The 17,139-nt window shown below is 39.7% G+C and overlaps 1 pseudogene across 1 annotated transcript in view; it reads left to right on the top strand.

Moving 5' to 3' along the window:
* The first annotated feature begins 7,884 nt into the window (after positions 1-7,884).
* The window catches only part of LOC110045348 (nephrocystin-1-like), a 28,761-nt pseudogene continuing 19,506 nt past the window's right edge, over positions 7,885-17,139 (top strand). Inside the window, exons 1-5 of the transcript XR_016209211.1 lie at positions 7,885-8,022; positions 8,331-8,404; positions 9,962-10,022; positions 10,240-10,314; positions 14,988-15,049. The product of XR_016209211.1 is annotated as a nephrocystin-1-like (transcript). The remainder of the gene's footprint in view (positions 8,023-8,330; positions 8,405-9,961; positions 10,023-10,239; positions 10,315-14,987; positions 15,050-17,139) is intronic.

Below are 17,139 nucleotides of genomic sequence, written 5' to 3'. Positions count from 1 at the left end.
TTTGAAGCCTGCGTATTCTCAAAACAAACTGACGAGAAAGAGCGGGGAGGGGGGAGGGGGATTTAAAAACTTGTGGAAGCAGAGTCGAGAATTTTAGAACAATCTTCTAAACAAAGGGAGTGACAATTTTCAGAACTTCTCAGGTGTTTAAGGATGTGGAAATGTTAGGGGTATCGAATGGTCCCATTTAATTTAAAAGTGCTCGCAAAATTGGGCCTTTGCTCGAGTTGCTCGCAAAAATTTAGACGAGTGCTCGCTTGCCAGAGCTCGTAAAATATTCGCAACTGCTCGCATGCTCGGATTCTGGAGTCTAGTAACATTTAGCTTCTTCACGTGGATAGAAACTGGCTTTAGATCTCCTTGAGCGTTATTCCACTGACTTACGTGAAGCTAAGCGGGGTAATTTGGTATCAAACAAGGCATAACTAGTTGTTAGCGCAGTAGGCAGCTGAGATTGGCTGAGCCGCGATAAGATTCTAACATGTTGCCTCTAGCTTTGTGCTTATTGTCCTGAGTTTGGAAGTGTCAGCCAGATTACTTGGCGCAAAACATTTTTTTCTTTTAATTTAAAAGAGAGATTCCAGCTAGCGGAAAATTTACGAAGTGCTCGCTGCTCGCCATCTGTATTTTCTGAAGTGCTCGCTGCTCGCAAGAGAGATTTGATCACTGCTCGTGCTCGCAAAAATAAACGCACTGCTCGCATGCTCGCAAATGCTCGCAAAGACCATTCGATACCCCTAATGTTTGTCAGAGGAGAGATGTTCGCGGATGCGAGTAGCGAAGTGTCTGTTGGTTTCACCAGCATAACAGGCATTACATCCTGCACGTGAAAACTTGTAATTGACTCGAGATCGTAAATCCGCAGGGATAGGATCCTTGACCCCAAAACAATTCCTGATTTTAAACGGGGTGAACACCAACTTAATGTCTAGGTCAGTGCAAAAAGTGCTAACTAATTTCTTAATTCTGCGTTGCGTTGTAATAGAAAAAGGACCCATGCACATTCTATGGGAGAAACCGTGTTTAAATTCCCAGGTCAATTATCCTAATTTATCCCTTTCGTACTAATTAGTCTCCTTCCTTATATAGTTTTACCCTGTTTTGGTTCGCCCCTTCATCCTTAATTATTCTAGTTAATATCTCACTTTGTTATACTATTTATTGCATATTTTCATTTTTTAATTTATTTGTCATTGTACAACTGAGGTGTATGATTTCGCATCCGAAACATGTATTTTCTTCATTAAATAATGAACTTCAAAAACATAGTGTGGTTCATCAAAGAAATAATATTAACAATAATAATAATAATAATAATAATAAATAATAATAATAATAATAATAATAATAACAATCATCATCATCATCATCATCATCATTAGATGATGTCAACAAATCAGAGCCAGAATGGCGCGGAAGAGCTCAGCAACAGTAGTTCACAGGCTGCAGCAACGAAAGAGAAATCCTATCAGAAATGGACCAAAGAAAGGGTCTGGGTCGAAAACCATGAGTTGATTGAAACCGAGGAATAAGTAACGTGACATGCTGTAAACAAACAGCGCGGAATCGGCAGCGCAGGGCAAATAATTTTCGTCGAGTCCGACAAATAACGGACGATGTTATCATCGCTGCGGATGAACCCTTGATCAGTCCTCGCTCATGGTTTCCACGCTTTGTAAATGCAACAATCCGATTTCGTGTCGAGTTTGCACTAATCTCCATAAAATCCTCAAACCTTCAATACGGCCCGATAACTATATGAGATTATGTAATATTTAATATTGCATTATCTCACAAAAAGGAAAAATTGGCTTTTGCTTTGCTAGGAAAACAAATTAAATAAAGTTGGTGCGACTGAGATATTTTTACGAAATGAGACGGAAATTCGCAAAACAGTTCTTAAAAACTTTACTGACCTTGCTTCCACATGGGTGGGATCTTCATCTACTGCGTCGTGTTCTCTTTGATTTTTTATTTGACACACTGCATTGCGCTGGTCGAATTTTTAAATTTATTTAAAGAAATGTTTTTTTGTTTACAATACGCTGCTGTTGAAAATGATACCGAGTTTTCAATTTTAATTTGAAAAACGTTCCTGTTAGTACGTTTCTGCTACTTGATGAAAAGTTTCGGGTTTAGCCGGACACGGCGCATAATTAACTCCTGAAGCAAGAATTGACATTTGAAATTGCTTTCTGGCATAAGGACATAAGCGATACGTGTTTTCACTTGTTAAAGAGTGGTTCAATCATGGTTATCAAGTTACCACACGTTACTGGACCATTGATTGGAAAAATACTATGTTGAACCTTGGTCTCGCTATGGTGGCTGGGAGTGGGTTCGTTGCTTTGTTAGCGGCTAGAAGTTTTGTGGTGGTCGCTACTTTCAGGGGGTGGTTACTTTCGAAATTCTACGGTATGTGCGTTATTTGTAACACTCTCCTCTCTACCGACGGAGATTCAGCTTTTGTTTCACGCCACCGTAATTTTAGGCCGATACACACGAGGGATTTTGCTTCTAGGTTTTGCTGCCCCGGGGGGGGGGGGGGGGGGGGCGAGAGTACTCCGAGAAAAATTTGGTTGGGGCATGCGGCCCGCTTCCCAAAACCCTTACCCTATTTATGACCAAATTCTGCGATTTTCAATACTCTATTTATGACCTGACCCTAAATCAATACTCTGTTTCAGACCTGCCTTATAATTAGTATCCCAGTTCAAACCGACGTTAAAGACATCGTGAAGGGCTTTTGTTGATCGGTCTTTTCGATACTAATGAAAAAATAACTTCTTCTAAAAAACGTGCCCAATTTAAGACTTGACTGCAAAAACCAGACTCTATTAATGATCAAAATGGCTAAAATCGATACCCTATTTATGACCAAAATGGCTAAAAAACTATACCCTATGGAGCCGCAGATACCTATACAGCCCATATAAGGGAGTAACCCCCACCCCGGGTTTTGCTCCAACGGCACGCTCCGGGAAAGCTCCTCCGTGTGTACCAGCGATTTCATGGGCGTAATTCATTCTTTCCAACCTACAAAAATGCTCCACAACATTAAACCGGGTTCAATATATGTAAGCTTCCGCACTATGCTCCCCAATGTGAACTACAGTTGAACCCCGTTAATACGACCACCTTCAGGCCATGGAAAATTGGTCGCATTACGGGGTGGTCGTATTAAATAGGAAACTGACTGACTGAGCTTTTTTGGGCCAGAATAAAGTGGCCGTAATAAGGTGGTCGTATTAACGGGGTGGTCGTAAGGCGGGGTTCCACAGTAATCGTGCAAATGATGGCGCGGTTACTCATTCGGCATTATGCGGGAGCCTGGGTATGACTCATCATAAAAATGGCGGAAAGTTCGATCAGGGTGCAGCATTGTTTTGTGGAAACTCTCTTCAAGTTATTGAACAAACATCTGGTTGCAAAGCACTGAAAACAGTTTCTTTAACTCACATTGTCTCGTAGCTGTAGTGTATGTCCATATATGGTATTTCCTTATTTGGAAGTGACCATGTGCTTGAATAGAAGAGACCATCTAAAATGGCGGATTAAAACGTTGTGTTGTCAAATCCAGTCTCTGTTTGTTCCGCAAACACCACATTTTGGCGACGAGGATGGCGGTCACATTAAGTGGATTACCGTGCATATCTCCCTTCGACTGCATTGGGGAACCAGCCACACTGGTTCAACGCTGGGACAAGTGGAAAGCTGAGTTCGAACTATTTGTGGCAGCTTCGGGGGTTGAAGACAAAGTGCAAAAGCGAGCTCTACTTCTACATCTCGCAGGACCTGGAGTCCGTGAAATTTTCAAAACGTATTCAGCTGAAGTGCGAGGAGACAACAAAGAGTTGGATAAAGCGATAAAGTGTCTCTCGGACCATTTCAAAGTGAAGAAGAACGTACCTCTAGCGAGACAAAAACTGCTTGCCAGCCAGCCGAATCCGGGCGAAAAGATCAACAACTTCGTTACGCGTTTGAAAAGTTTAGCGGAACACTGTGACTATGGTGAAGAAGAAGATAACCAGGTGAGAGATATTGTGATTTCGCATATCACGAATAAGGAACTGAAGGGCAAATTCTACCGCGAAGAAAACCTTAGTCTGACCAGACTTCTGGAAATCGTGAGCACCTATCACCATAAGGATGCCTTGGTTCTCGTAAGCGAAGAAACTGTGAATCGTACCTGGGAAGACCGAAGTAAGGGCGATAAAGGAGCGAAGAGCAAGCAGCCATGGCAAGGCAAATGTTGGAGATGCGATAAGACAGATCACATGGCGAAAGATTGTAAAGTTTCTCGTAACCATACCTGCAGCAAATGTGGAAAACATGGGCACATGGAGGTCTGTTGTCACACGAAACAGGATAAACATGGCAAAGGAAGAGGCAAACCTGGAAGAAAACGAGAAGGCGTACGAACCATAGGCGACCAGCCTGACCAAGATGACGTGGAAGGAAGCGAAGTCAGTAAAGATGATGGATTCTATGTCTTTAGCACCTCAGATGGTGAGTCAAACACTTTACCTCTTATGATTGAAAGTGAACCTGTCAATGTCATCATAGAATCAGGTGCTACCTGCAACTTAATGTCTGAGCAAGTGTTTGATAAAGTGTCCAATGGAAAGCTAGAGTTGTTAGAGACTGACAGGAAAGTTTATGCTTATGCATCTCAGCAGCCGTTAAAGCTTAGAGGAAAATGCATGTTGAACATTAGTGTACCTAATACACAAACGTCGTTGAAAGCTGAGTTCTTCGTAATGCCAGGCTCCGCAGACACATTGCTGGGCAGGAGCTCTTCTGAAGAATTAGGTGTCTTGAAAGTGGGTGTTTCTGTGAACGCTTGTCAACTCAAAGATGTTACTGATAAGAAGGCTGCCCTTAAGGCAAAGTACCCTCAAGTGTTTACTGGTCTTGGAAAATTGAGAAATTTCCAATTAAAACTACATGTAGATGAAAGTGTCACCCCAGTTGCTCAAGCTATGCGAAGAATTCCATTCAGCAGGAAACAAAAAGGTTGTTGACAAACTAGAGGAACTTGAGAAGCTTGATGTGATAGAGAAAGTGAACGGTCCAACAAGTTGGATTAACCCCCTTGTTAGTGTCGAAAAGCCAAATGGTGATGTTCGCATATGTTTAGATATGAGACAAGCCAATCGAGCGATATTAAGAGAAAAACACCCTGTGCCTACCATTGAAGAGACACTGCAAGAAATTTCAGGGGCAAAAGTGTTCTCCAAGTTAGATTTGAACCTGGCATTTCACCAAGTAGAACTTGCTCCAGAGTCAAGAGACATTACCACTTTTGCAGGACCTAATGGTCTTTACCGCTACAAACGTCTGATATTTGGTGTCAATATGGCCACTGAGAAGTTCCAACACATCATCTGGCAGATACTCAAAGATTGCCCTGGCGCTCACAATATTCATGATGATATCCGTGTAGTTGGCGCTTCTGAAGAAGAACATGACGAAAGGTTGAATCAAGTCATGAAGAAATTAGAAGAGAGTGGCTTAACACTGAATTATGAAAAGTGTCAGATCGGCGTGAATAGCATGGAGTACCTTGGTAACGTGTTAACTGACGAGGGATTACAAGTATCTGGTGACAAAGTTGAAGCCATTGTGCAAGCACCAAGACCAAAGGACCAGTCAGAGCTGCGAAGCTTCCTTGGTTTGGCACAATATTGTTCAAGGTTCATTCCAAGCTTCACGATCATTGCCAGCCCACTGTGGGATCTAACCAAATCACATGCCAAATGGAAATGGGGCACTGCTGAAGAGAAGGCTTTCCAAGCAGTCAAAATGCAGCTGACGCAGGCACCAGTCATGGCATTCTTCAAACAAGGAGCGGAGACCCGTGTCACCACAGACGCCTCACCAGTAGGTATCGGAGCTGTCTTGGAACAAAAGCAAGCTGATGGCCTGTACAGACCTGTACACTATGTTAGCCGAAAACTAACTCCACCCGAGAGCAGATATTCTCAGTTTGAGAGGGAGGCACTGGCGGTGAAGTGGGGCTGTGAGAAGTTCTTCCTGTACATCCATGGAAATGAGTTCGAAATTTGCACTGACCATAAGCCGCTGGTCACTGTGTTTGGTCCACATTCAAAACCACCTTCAGCCAGAATTGAAAGATGGTTGTTATACATGCAGCAGTTCAAGTTTAGCATCAGACACATCCCTGGCAGAGAAAACGCCGCTGACGCATTGAGCAGATTGCCAGTAGATAGTACTCCTGATGCAGCCATCAAGCAGACAGAAGAATATGCACGCAGCATAGTTGCTGATGCCATACCTGCAGCATTAGCACCCCGCCAAGTTGAGAGAGAATCAGAGCGAGACCCTACCCTGCAACTGGTTCGCCATGCCATAACTTCTGGTGATTGGTCGAAACTCCAAGGAACAACCTACAAAGCTGTTAGAAATGAACTCTGGATAATGGGACAGCTGGTTATGAGAGGAAACAAAGTTGTCATTCCAGAAAAGTTGTGGAACCAGACCATTCAACTGGCTCATGAGGGTCACCAAGGGATGGTGCGAACGAAATCTCGATTAAGAGAGAAAGTATGGTGGCCAGACCTTGACAAACAAGTTGAAAAGTTAATCCGAGCCTGCTACCCATGCCAGCTGGTTGGACCCAGACCAAAGCCAGAACCAATAAGGTCAACACCACTGCCTCAAGGCCCATGGAGTGAAATTGCTGTGGACTTACTAGAGATTCCAAAGAAGGGACACTTGCTCGTTGTAGTTGACTATTATTCTAAGTGGCCAGAAATAGCTTTTCTGACCAAGACAGGTGCAGGAAATGTGATCAAATGCATGGAGAGCATGTTTCGCTCTCATGGTTTGCCTGAAACCCTCAGAAGTGATAATGGTCCACCGTTTGCTTCACGAGAATTTGAAGGATTCCTCGAGTACTTATCGATTGATCACAAGAAGGGCATCCCGTATTGGCCTCAAAGTGATGGCGAAGTAGAGAGGCTCAACAAAACCCTCCTGAAGGCAATCCGAATAGCACAACTACAAGGCAAAGATTGGAAGAGAGAAGTACAAGACTTTCTTTTCCAGTATCGCAGCACTCCCCATACAGTCACTTCACTATCTCCAGCTGAGCTCCTTATGGGCAGAAAGTTAAGAGATAAGTTGCCACAGGTTAAACCTTCTCGTGATCAGGCTACTGAAGCAGAGTGGCAAATTCTTCTCAGAGAAAGGTATGCTCGCAGGAAGCTAAGAGAGAAAGAGTATGCTGACTCAAAGAGACATGCCACAACAAGTGACATTGCAGAGGGCCACATGATCCTGCTACGTCAGAACCGCGAGAACAAGTTGTCACCAACATTTGAGCTCGAGCCGTATCGAGTAGTAGAGAAGAATGGAAATGCAGTTATCATTGAGAATTCTTCTGGCCAAAGTAAAATGAGGAATACTGGTCACATGAAGAAGTTTGTAGACCCAGGTGCTTCAGGAACTGAGCCCCCGGCTTCGTCAAAAACAACTGACACACCCAAAGAAGGAGCTAGTTTCGAGCAAGATTCGATGGGTGGAATTCAGCCGGATTCCCAAAGACAAACTGTACCTTCTGCAGTTCCAGAAAAGCCAGATAGTCGTCCAGTCAGAAAAAGAGAGAGCCCTAAGTGGATGAAGGACTTTATTTGCCAAAAGTGACTGAACTCTGAAGACTGTTTATCGTGTATCAATTGTCGACATTTTATTCATTTGTTTTGAGACATTGAACTGAAAGAGCCAAGATTAGTTCATATGTTTTTTTTATTAGACTTTGTGGAGCTCTTTATTAAGTTAGGGAGGGATGTAGTGTATGTCCATATATGGTATTTCCTTATTTGGAAGTGACCATGTGCTTGAATAGAAGAGACCATCTAAAATGGCGGATTAAAACGTTGTGTTGTCAAATCCAGTCTCTGTTTGTTCCGCAAACACCACAGTAGCAAAGTAGAAAAATCGACGAAGAATGGTAGCCTTGCATACGTGCAAAAGAGAATCAATTCTATTTCAAGACGGGTAAGTCAGCTGATGTCGCCATGTAAGCTACAAATTTTTTTAATGCAGCACATCGAGGCCATTCTCAGTGGAAAAATCGTTTTGCTTGGAGAAAGTGATTTTTTCAAAGATAATTAAAACGATATTTTTTCTGTGCATACATCTGTACCATCCTCATCTGATATGTTACTGCAGCTTACTGTTAGAATTTAAGCTTAGCCCTTGTGTTTCTCTCTGCAAGGTCAAAATAATTTATTTTTATAACACAAGAAATAAGGCAGACAATTGTCTTTGTACTGACAAGAGTTTTTTTCCGATTATCATTCAAGGTTGATGTATTTTACACTCGTCTGGATGGGTTATCATCAATAACATCACCAGAGAGAAGACAAAATTATAACGAGTGAGTGAAGTCTAAAGATTGAATAATGATTGCTCCAGATTAACTGTCGCTGTTGTTTTAATGGTTAAGTTGAATGAGGCCAGGGCTGTGTATAGATTAATATATCGTACATATAACCTTAGGGCTAGATGGATCAACAGAGCCTTTTGCAGCTCACAATGTACATAAATTAAACATGTAGTTGGCTTTGTTTGGCAGGCACTTAAATCAGGGGCGTGAAGTATTACTTGAAATTTTCGCAACACGTTAATTTTGCGAATTTCGCGATTTAAAAAAAATCGCGAAATTTAAGTGACGTGAAAATTAAATGTCGCGAAGTTAACATGACGCGAAAATTAAGTGACTGACAATACGTCAATAATTAAAAGAGCGGCTTTATTACCATTACACACGTTTATAACAATCATTTTGAACTGTTCTGTGGCAATGTTCTGGTCCTCTTCATCACTACTTCTTTCCGCCTCCACTCCAGGTAGCACTTCTTTTGTACAATCCTCAAACTGTCCATTTACTGGCTCCTTGTAGTGCTGTTCCACTAGTTGCTTAAACCTTTCAATTACTTCAACGTTCTTGGTAGATGCCTCCATTCTTACTGTCGCCTCTGGAAAAGAAGTGCTACTGCCTGTTGATCCGTTTCAAGACATTTACGCAAACAGTTAAACAGCATCAGTCCTGAAACTAAACGGCAACATTTCCTCTTTGGAGTCTGCAGAAAGGAATATTTAATGTACGTGGGTAATGAGGTCAACTGACCTCTAAAAACGTGACTTGAATTCAAGTATGAACTACAAACCGTGCATTTGTAGACACTGTGAGAACATCTTTCTTGTTACTGTTTACATAATCAGTTGCATTTCTGTTTATTTGGACATTGTCGGTTAAGTTGTTTGATCAAATTCAGGGACATGTCAAATAACATTGACAAAGAAATGTGTCTCACTCAAAAATGCGAAATTAAAGTGAGTCAAAATGAAAAATTTTCACAAAATCGCGAAATTAAGGTGTCGCAAAATATGCGAACCTCAAAATCGCGAAATTAACGTGTCGCGAAAATTTCATGTAATAAGGTATGCCAGAGTACACCAGAACATTCTACATGTAGCACATCCCAAAATGTTATGGAGTTTAAGGTGAATGCTAGGATCCAGGCTTTGATATTGAACATTATCTGTCTCTGCTTGGCATTCCAGCTGTTCCAGGTTATATTACATGCCATTTTGTTCACCATGCACACAGTGAACATGAAGAAAAATTGTTGTTCTGTTTGGTGTCAAGATGTCAGATGTCAGATGTTAGAACAAGACCATGCTGGTGTACTTTGTCGGTTTGCTTGTGTCAGAGGGCTGATCATCTTGGGAATTAGCTCAAAACAGTACAGTGCTAGTACATTATGTAACATGAACATGTAACAATTAATTATAAACAAGCGTCTACCCTCATATATTTAAAGACACCATTCACTACAAGTGTATCAGCCTCTGGGCTGTTTAAAAACTCTTAGGAACTTTTGGCAACAAAAAACAAATCATAATGATATTATTTTTTCCCTTCCCTAAGCTGTGACGAATTAAAGACAGAAATCGAATTGCTGTCTAAGGAGATCTCCAGTCTCCCAAAGGTGCGGACATTTCACATTGTTTATAGTCAGGTTCTGTACCATGTGATGTTGGAAAGTGTGTTGGGAAATTGCAATCTATGCTACAAATTAGCCAATCATGTTTGCAAATTATACTTGTTAGCTAGTGACAACCAAACTTTCAGAACATATTGAGATTCTTTTGCATGGTAGTGGAACGGGTAAACAACTTATTTTGATGCTTACATTACGTTACCAGGCTGAAAATAATGGCTCTTCACAAGATTTCAATGAGCAGCAAAGAAAAGAACAGCAAAAGCTGGAAGAAATAAAGGTACACATTCAACAGAGTTTATTCCTACATATGAATGTAAAACAAATATATCTCACACCTCGTAATATAACAAGACACCTTCCTTAAGGAAGTTACACTTTCTTATTTTCTGTTCCCAAAGCTTGAGTGTGGGTAATGTGTTTAACTTGACAACTCTCCAATAGGAATTTTTAGAGCCAGTGTAAAGAGGAAATAGAAAATAACAAAAAGGTGGAGAGAAAAAAAATATATGTTGTATGCGAACATAGAGTACTGTGCAAAAGTACTGCAGACAAGTTTTGTTCAACGAAAAACAAAGCTTGCCTTTTCTTTCTCATTGCAAGGTTTCAAATAATTTCCTGGCTGGCGCCGGTGAAATAGTCCGGTCAAACCTATGTTTGCTTGGACACATCCCATTTTTGGCCAGACAAACATTGATTACATCTTATCGTTATAAAAGTGCGCCCCCCACCCCCCCCCCCCCCCTTCACATGATGTTTAAATATGAAACAAGTAAATTTTGAAAGCATTTACTGTACAAGAGCATCGACCTCAATACAGGAAAAGCCTGGAATATACAGTAGAATTTTTAGGTAATCGCGGTATTTATAGCTTAAGTGATTCACACAGAAATTTCGACAAGTAAACAAATGAATGTAAACTTGCTTTCTTGTTATTGTTATTTTCACACCCTTGTACCGACAGCGAGAGGTTTTGTTATCCTTCTGACTCGTGTCATGTTTACAAAACCCACACAGACCATACATGTAAAGAAATTCACACCCGCTAATTTGCGGTGATGACTTGGTGAATGACAAAGCGAAAATTTGCAATGATAGCTGAGAATTTTATGACTATTACGAATCATTATTAAAAGTTTTGGTCTTGTTGTTAAGTATCTGCCTTTTATTCCTCCTGTTTCACAAACGCCAATAATATTAAACCTTTAAATATTCCAAACTTGAAACTCTAAATTTTTCCCTTACCAGCATAAATGACTGAACAAATTGTCTGGCCATCTAAGGATTTGACCAGGCAAAACCTATTTTTGACTGGACATTGTCTGTTGACTGGCTGTTATTTGAATCCTTGTCATTGAGAAAAAAGAGGTTTTAAAAAATCAGATTGAATACATGTAACTGTGAAATTTTCCAAAGTTGCTTTCTTGATTTTTATGCTACTTGAAACGTTCATTTGGGGTGGGCCAGAGCATTTGAAAATGTGGTGGATAGAAAAGACATGACTCACCCCTTCCGTTTGGTGCGAAGCTGAGTGACCCACCCCTTAATGAAGGTTGAAAAATACCTGTCACCCACCCCCCTATAAAACATGACATTTTTGTTCGCATAATCCATCAAAACCACATTTTGTGTATGAACTTGCGACATTATTTATGTTTTTTTTTTAATTTTGTAACAGTAATATACAATTTTAAGCATCTAAAATAATATTGCCACCCGTTACTCTTGCAACTTTCAAGTGATGTCGGTAAACTCTAAAAATTTAAAATGAGACCTATCGTCAAACTCGTGGATTAAGTAATCTAGAGATGAAACATGTTCACTTGGTGAACTTGCAATTACTGGTGTATTTTTAAAGGCTGTGAAAACAAGCCGGGTTCATACCACACAAGGTTGCACTCATCTCACAAAGTGTAGGCTTTTTTCGTTGGCTTTTGTTGCACATATTACAGAATAGCTAGGGTGGCAAAATTGCAGCTGAACAGAGAGTGGTAAAGGCTAAGGGTTCTTTGGTCACAGAGGACACTCTTGCCAAAGAAATCATAGTGTACTCTCCTCCCCCTCCCCCCCCCCCCCCCCCCACACACACACACACACCCAGATCTTGATGGTGTTTGTCTACCTGCTGGGGAAATTTCCAAGTATTCAAGTCGTACGAGCTTACAGACCTTTTTCATTGCATTTCACTCAAGGCTATAGGTAAGGTTTCTTATGAGACAGCACTTCTTTTCCAATGTAGAACCGCTTGTCTCTATATATATGTATATCTTGCATGGAAAGTACATCAAAATAAGTAGCCTCATTTGCAAGTATTTTCAGTGTTGATCCAAAAAATCTGTCCACCCATAAATATGTGCTCCTACGAGCTCATAGAGGGGTTTCTTTCCCTTTGTTATCTTTTCAATCAGGAAGCAAAAGTGCTAACACAAGACAAGGTAAAAATCATTTAAGCTTATCAAAATCAAGTATTTGGGAATTTTTTTCCAAGTTTATGTGCATTTCACATCCCACTCAGAGTTCAGATCAATATACTAAAATAAACAAGACAAGTATAGAGAATACAACTTTAATCTAAACTTAGCTCGATGTCGGTTGAACGTAGACTACTCAATTGATTGAACGTTGGATCTCACAGGAGATCTAATCAGCCAAACTTGAAAAGTAAAGCGATAATAAGTCAAAGACACAAAAGAGGAGTGAGAATTTTTTTTTACATTCAAAAATTCCGGCTTGATTAGAAAATTTAACTGAGTGGCAAACTCTTTTGTAATACCAAGACTTAAAAAAAAGTCACTTATGTGTTTCAATTCCTGCTATAAAATAGGATGACCCACCCCCACCCCACCCATCCCCCGCCCCATGAGTAGCTAAAAATTGAATGACCCACCACTTATCAAGGGCTCAAAAACTAACGACCCACCCCCTCTTTGCTCTGGCCCACCCTCCCCAATACTTTTCAACTGGTCCCTAAAGAATTGTCAGTTTTGATGAATTTTTGTTCTGAGGTGATGTACATGTAGAATCTTTTGAAGTTTTGTGGCAAAAACTCTTGGACCTCATTAACATTTGCATTATTTTTGCACAGAACTGCATACCAGTATTGTTCAAGTCTTTACTTTACTTACTTACTGGCACCATGCAGTTGCTTCTTCTTCTTCGAGCAGATGATGTTATAGTGAGAGTTGATAATATGTAGGACATAATGTCACTTTACATTATAATACAAGTTGAATTTGAGCGCCCTCTGATTGGCTTAAAAGTGTTGTTTCATTAGAGTATACATGTAGAAGAACATCCATGTAGAGGTTTCGCTTACCAGTGTTAAATTTGATAACTGATATACAAGTAATGATGTCTAAACCATAAACCACACTCTCTTGCGGAGTCCCGTGCTCTCTAAATTTATCTTGTGCTCTCAAAATTCCGTCATGTTCTATGTATTTGCTAATCACATGTGCAGAAAAATATTTTTTCAAGTATAAAATTTCCACAATTGAAGTAGCAACGATAATGGGTTGCCTTAAGCACCTTATAGAACCTTTGTCTTGGGCAGCCGCAAAATCTCGCCTAATTTACATGTCTGGAGTCGTATAAACTCTGTTTATGCGTGGAAGTCATTTATTTATGTCACTAAGAGTTAAAAATGTGCATGCTAGTTTCCTGAGTTACTTCAGGTTGTTGTCACAAACAGGAACAAATAGGTTCAGCTTCAGTGATTCTTTGATATCAAGGTGTTTGATGGACATACAGTGTCAAATGGAACAACGTTTTTAAATGATCTACTGTATCAACAACGGCTTACTATACTGGACATCGCAGCTGGAATTTAATTCTTGTTTATCCATCTACAAAAAAGAAGAATGCAAAAATCGTTGTTTCATGCTTACGAGGTGTGGAGAATTTTAAATTGTATAGTCTACTGTAACTATACCAGAGGTTTGAGTTCCCTTAGCGATTATTTTAAGGTCTACCTGCGAAAACCAAGCAAAACTATTAGCTTCCCTTTTGTATGTTGACTGCTTTTTTAAGCGTTCGATTTTTACGCATGATCCTCACAGAAACTATAATATTTATAATTACGGTTTCGTTTTAGAGTTTAATTTATAAGCCAGTCAATTTGATTTCAACTACAGATTTTTTAAGTCTGAAACACGGGGCTAGTGTCCATTGTAATAAACCACAATGTTTTGACTGCAATAGAAGTTAAATGCAAATCATTTCGAGATTAGCTGTGCCTTAAAACATAAGCCATGTGCTTTCGAAGGAATAATTCTAAAATCACCCAGCCATGTATTTTTATACCTTACAGGCTGTGTATTGTTTAATTCATCGTTTTAATTATATGAATTGCCCATGTTCTCCGCAATAAGTTTACGTTTTACTTGTAGGTTTTTTAAGTTATCCTGATGGGTCATAATCCATCTTCTGATTTAGCCAAAGTCTTGTTTTTTATGTTAATCGCTGTGATTCTTATTAGAGGCGGGTTTTATATTGTTAAATAAATTAAGCGCAGGTTACACGAAGATTACTAATTACATCTGCAATTCTGCGTAGGAACAATTTTCTACCTTTTTCGTCAAACAAAAATTAAACGAAACTAAAAACCTATATAAGACATTCATTCCACCTTACATTATACATGTATGCAAAATCTTTCTCAGTTCAATCAAACGAAAAATTGGTGAGGCTTGAATAATTTATCTTAATTGGCAACAAGCAAAATACTCCTTTCAATCTGCATGTATTAACATTGTTTGTACTAATTAGCACACAGCAGTGCATTCTAAAATCAGACAAAGAGCTGATTCAGTGTTTACTGCATAAACGTACCTGCTGCTAAAGAATATCTATCGAGTGTGTATCTGCTGGCTGATGTTCGTCATACATAATGGTAAACCCTTCTTGAACTTTCCATCATAGCTAACTTATTTTAATTAACATTTTGTTTGACAGAGCAAACTTGACAGAATTTCTGAACAACCAGAGCCCGATGAAGTTGAGGAAGACTATTTCAGGTAATGATTTCAGCACCAGATTGATTCCGGCATGCATATATCTTGCCTTTTTTTTTGTCTCTACGTTTGCTTCCAACCGAAATAAAAATTAAGAGCCACTGCCCACAAATATGGACCAAACAACGGCACAAGCCGAAAAATCGATTTTGCTCACTTTTTGCCCAAAGATTGTCCCTAGCTAGAGAACAAACGGACCATAGTTAGTTTCTGCTAATGCAGCTTTTTTTGGAAGAAATTTGCGAAAAACTATTTCGCCCCAATTGAGCTCAAAATCTGCTTCCAGTTATGCTGAATTTTCTGGAAATTTGATTGCTTCGCACGTCGCACAACAGCTACTTGAGAATCTTTCAATGGTTTTTAGATTCAGCTCAGGTCTTCATGGTATGACTGAGTGAAAAATAAAATAAATCGAAGCTAGTTTTGAGCCCGAAACGAGATCGAACAGAAACGCAAAATATTGCAATGTGTTGCAAACGAATTATAGCACTAAAATATCACCATATTTTTCTATGGGCTATAACTTTAAATGCCATAAAAACACTTTCTACGGGCTAACTTTACACCCACCTGTTTGAAAATCATAAAACATCTCTGGGCAAATGGTTTTAAGTCGCCCGCCTTAGCCTGTGTTGTTCATAAATTTTCTCCTGAACCGCCGTGGGAATGTAAACAATTGCGTGACGCGGACGGTCACCCTGAATATATAATTCGTTTCCAACAAACTGCAGATGGCTATCTTAGAACATTTGGGTGAAAAAAGAAAAACATAATGGACCACTTTTAACTTAAATAATTTGAAAGGCATTGCTTTAGAAATTTCGTTAATTAAAAACGCCAATTAAAAGCAATTCACTTGGAGTTCGGGTGTTACCGCTATGTCGTTTTAAGCTGTCGTTCTTTCTTTGATCATTTTAATTACAAGAACGAGTTCTAGAAAGAAAATCGTTCTAAGTTCATTTGTTAAGCGTAATAACAAGTTGATATTGTTCGTTTGTAGCCTTACGTGATCTGAAGGAACGCTACAGTGATTAAATTTGTATTTGTTGATTTCGACGGATCGATTTCCGGTTAAGATGATTTCCGCAGAACATTCGAGCAATAATGGCAAAAATTAATTTACCAAAAAAACCGCGTAGCATGGTTATATTTTGAACACAGTAAAGAAGAACTTATCGAGACTAAAGCTCTCAAGCTGACCCCGCGAGAGAAAATTGAACTTGAATGGCTCGATAGAAAACTAAGTTTGATCGAATGTCAGATAACGATCTGCACGTGAAGTTGAACTAGCGATGAAAAGATTATAGCCTACGGTAAAAGTATTTTTAATTAATTAAGTATTAACTTGTACTGTACAAAGAATTTTCCAGGAAATGCATTTGAACACTTGTAACAAATATTTCGTGACACAATAAAGCTTTGACCAGCGACCCTGCAAGACAGCGCGCGCGTGGCCAAATGTTTTTAAACTTTTTTGTATTTGTTTACACTGTCATCAGAGCACGAGAGGTCCGAACTAGTTTAGACAAGAAACTCAATGCTGAAGAGTTCTATTTCTGTCTCATGGAGAAACTATTTCTTCATGAGAAATCGTGTATACGCATTTCTTTGTATTGACGTAATGAATTGAATAAAGAAATCACACTCGTGTACCCATATTTTTAGGTCTGATTAAGGAGTTCGAACGCTACCACCTTGGTTTTCTGTGAAGAACGAAATCTGGGAATAAGAGACAGTCACGTGATTAAACTGACTGCGAACGACTGGAAGGAATAGATTACTCTTCTTAGTTGCTAGCCTTCACTCATTGCATTCACTTTCATTTTAATTTTCTTTCCTGGTTTTCTAGCTGAGTTTGAGAATGGCCGTTTTCACACTAGAGACGGATAACCCGTCCATTACGGATAATTCGTCTTAGTGTGAAAACGGAACGGTGCTCATTTTAGACGGATAATCCGTCTATTTAGACGGATAATCCGTCTAGACGGATTATCCGTCTTTAGTGTGAAAACGGCCAATATTGTGTAAAAACAAATTTTGTACACAGCTAGAAGAGTTGAGATGCCGTCACGCAATTAGTAGTTTATAGAATT

Source organism: Orbicella faveolata, unplaced genomic scaffold (assembly GCF_042242905.1).
Source record: "Orbicella faveolata isolate gen_17 unplaced genomic scaffold, um_ofav_v1 contig_26, whole genome shotgun sequence".
NCBI classification, from domain to species: Eukaryota; Metazoa; Cnidaria; class Anthozoa; order Scleractinia; family Merulinidae; genus Orbicella; species Orbicella faveolata.
This window is presented reverse-complemented; position numbering and strand designations above follow the sequence as displayed.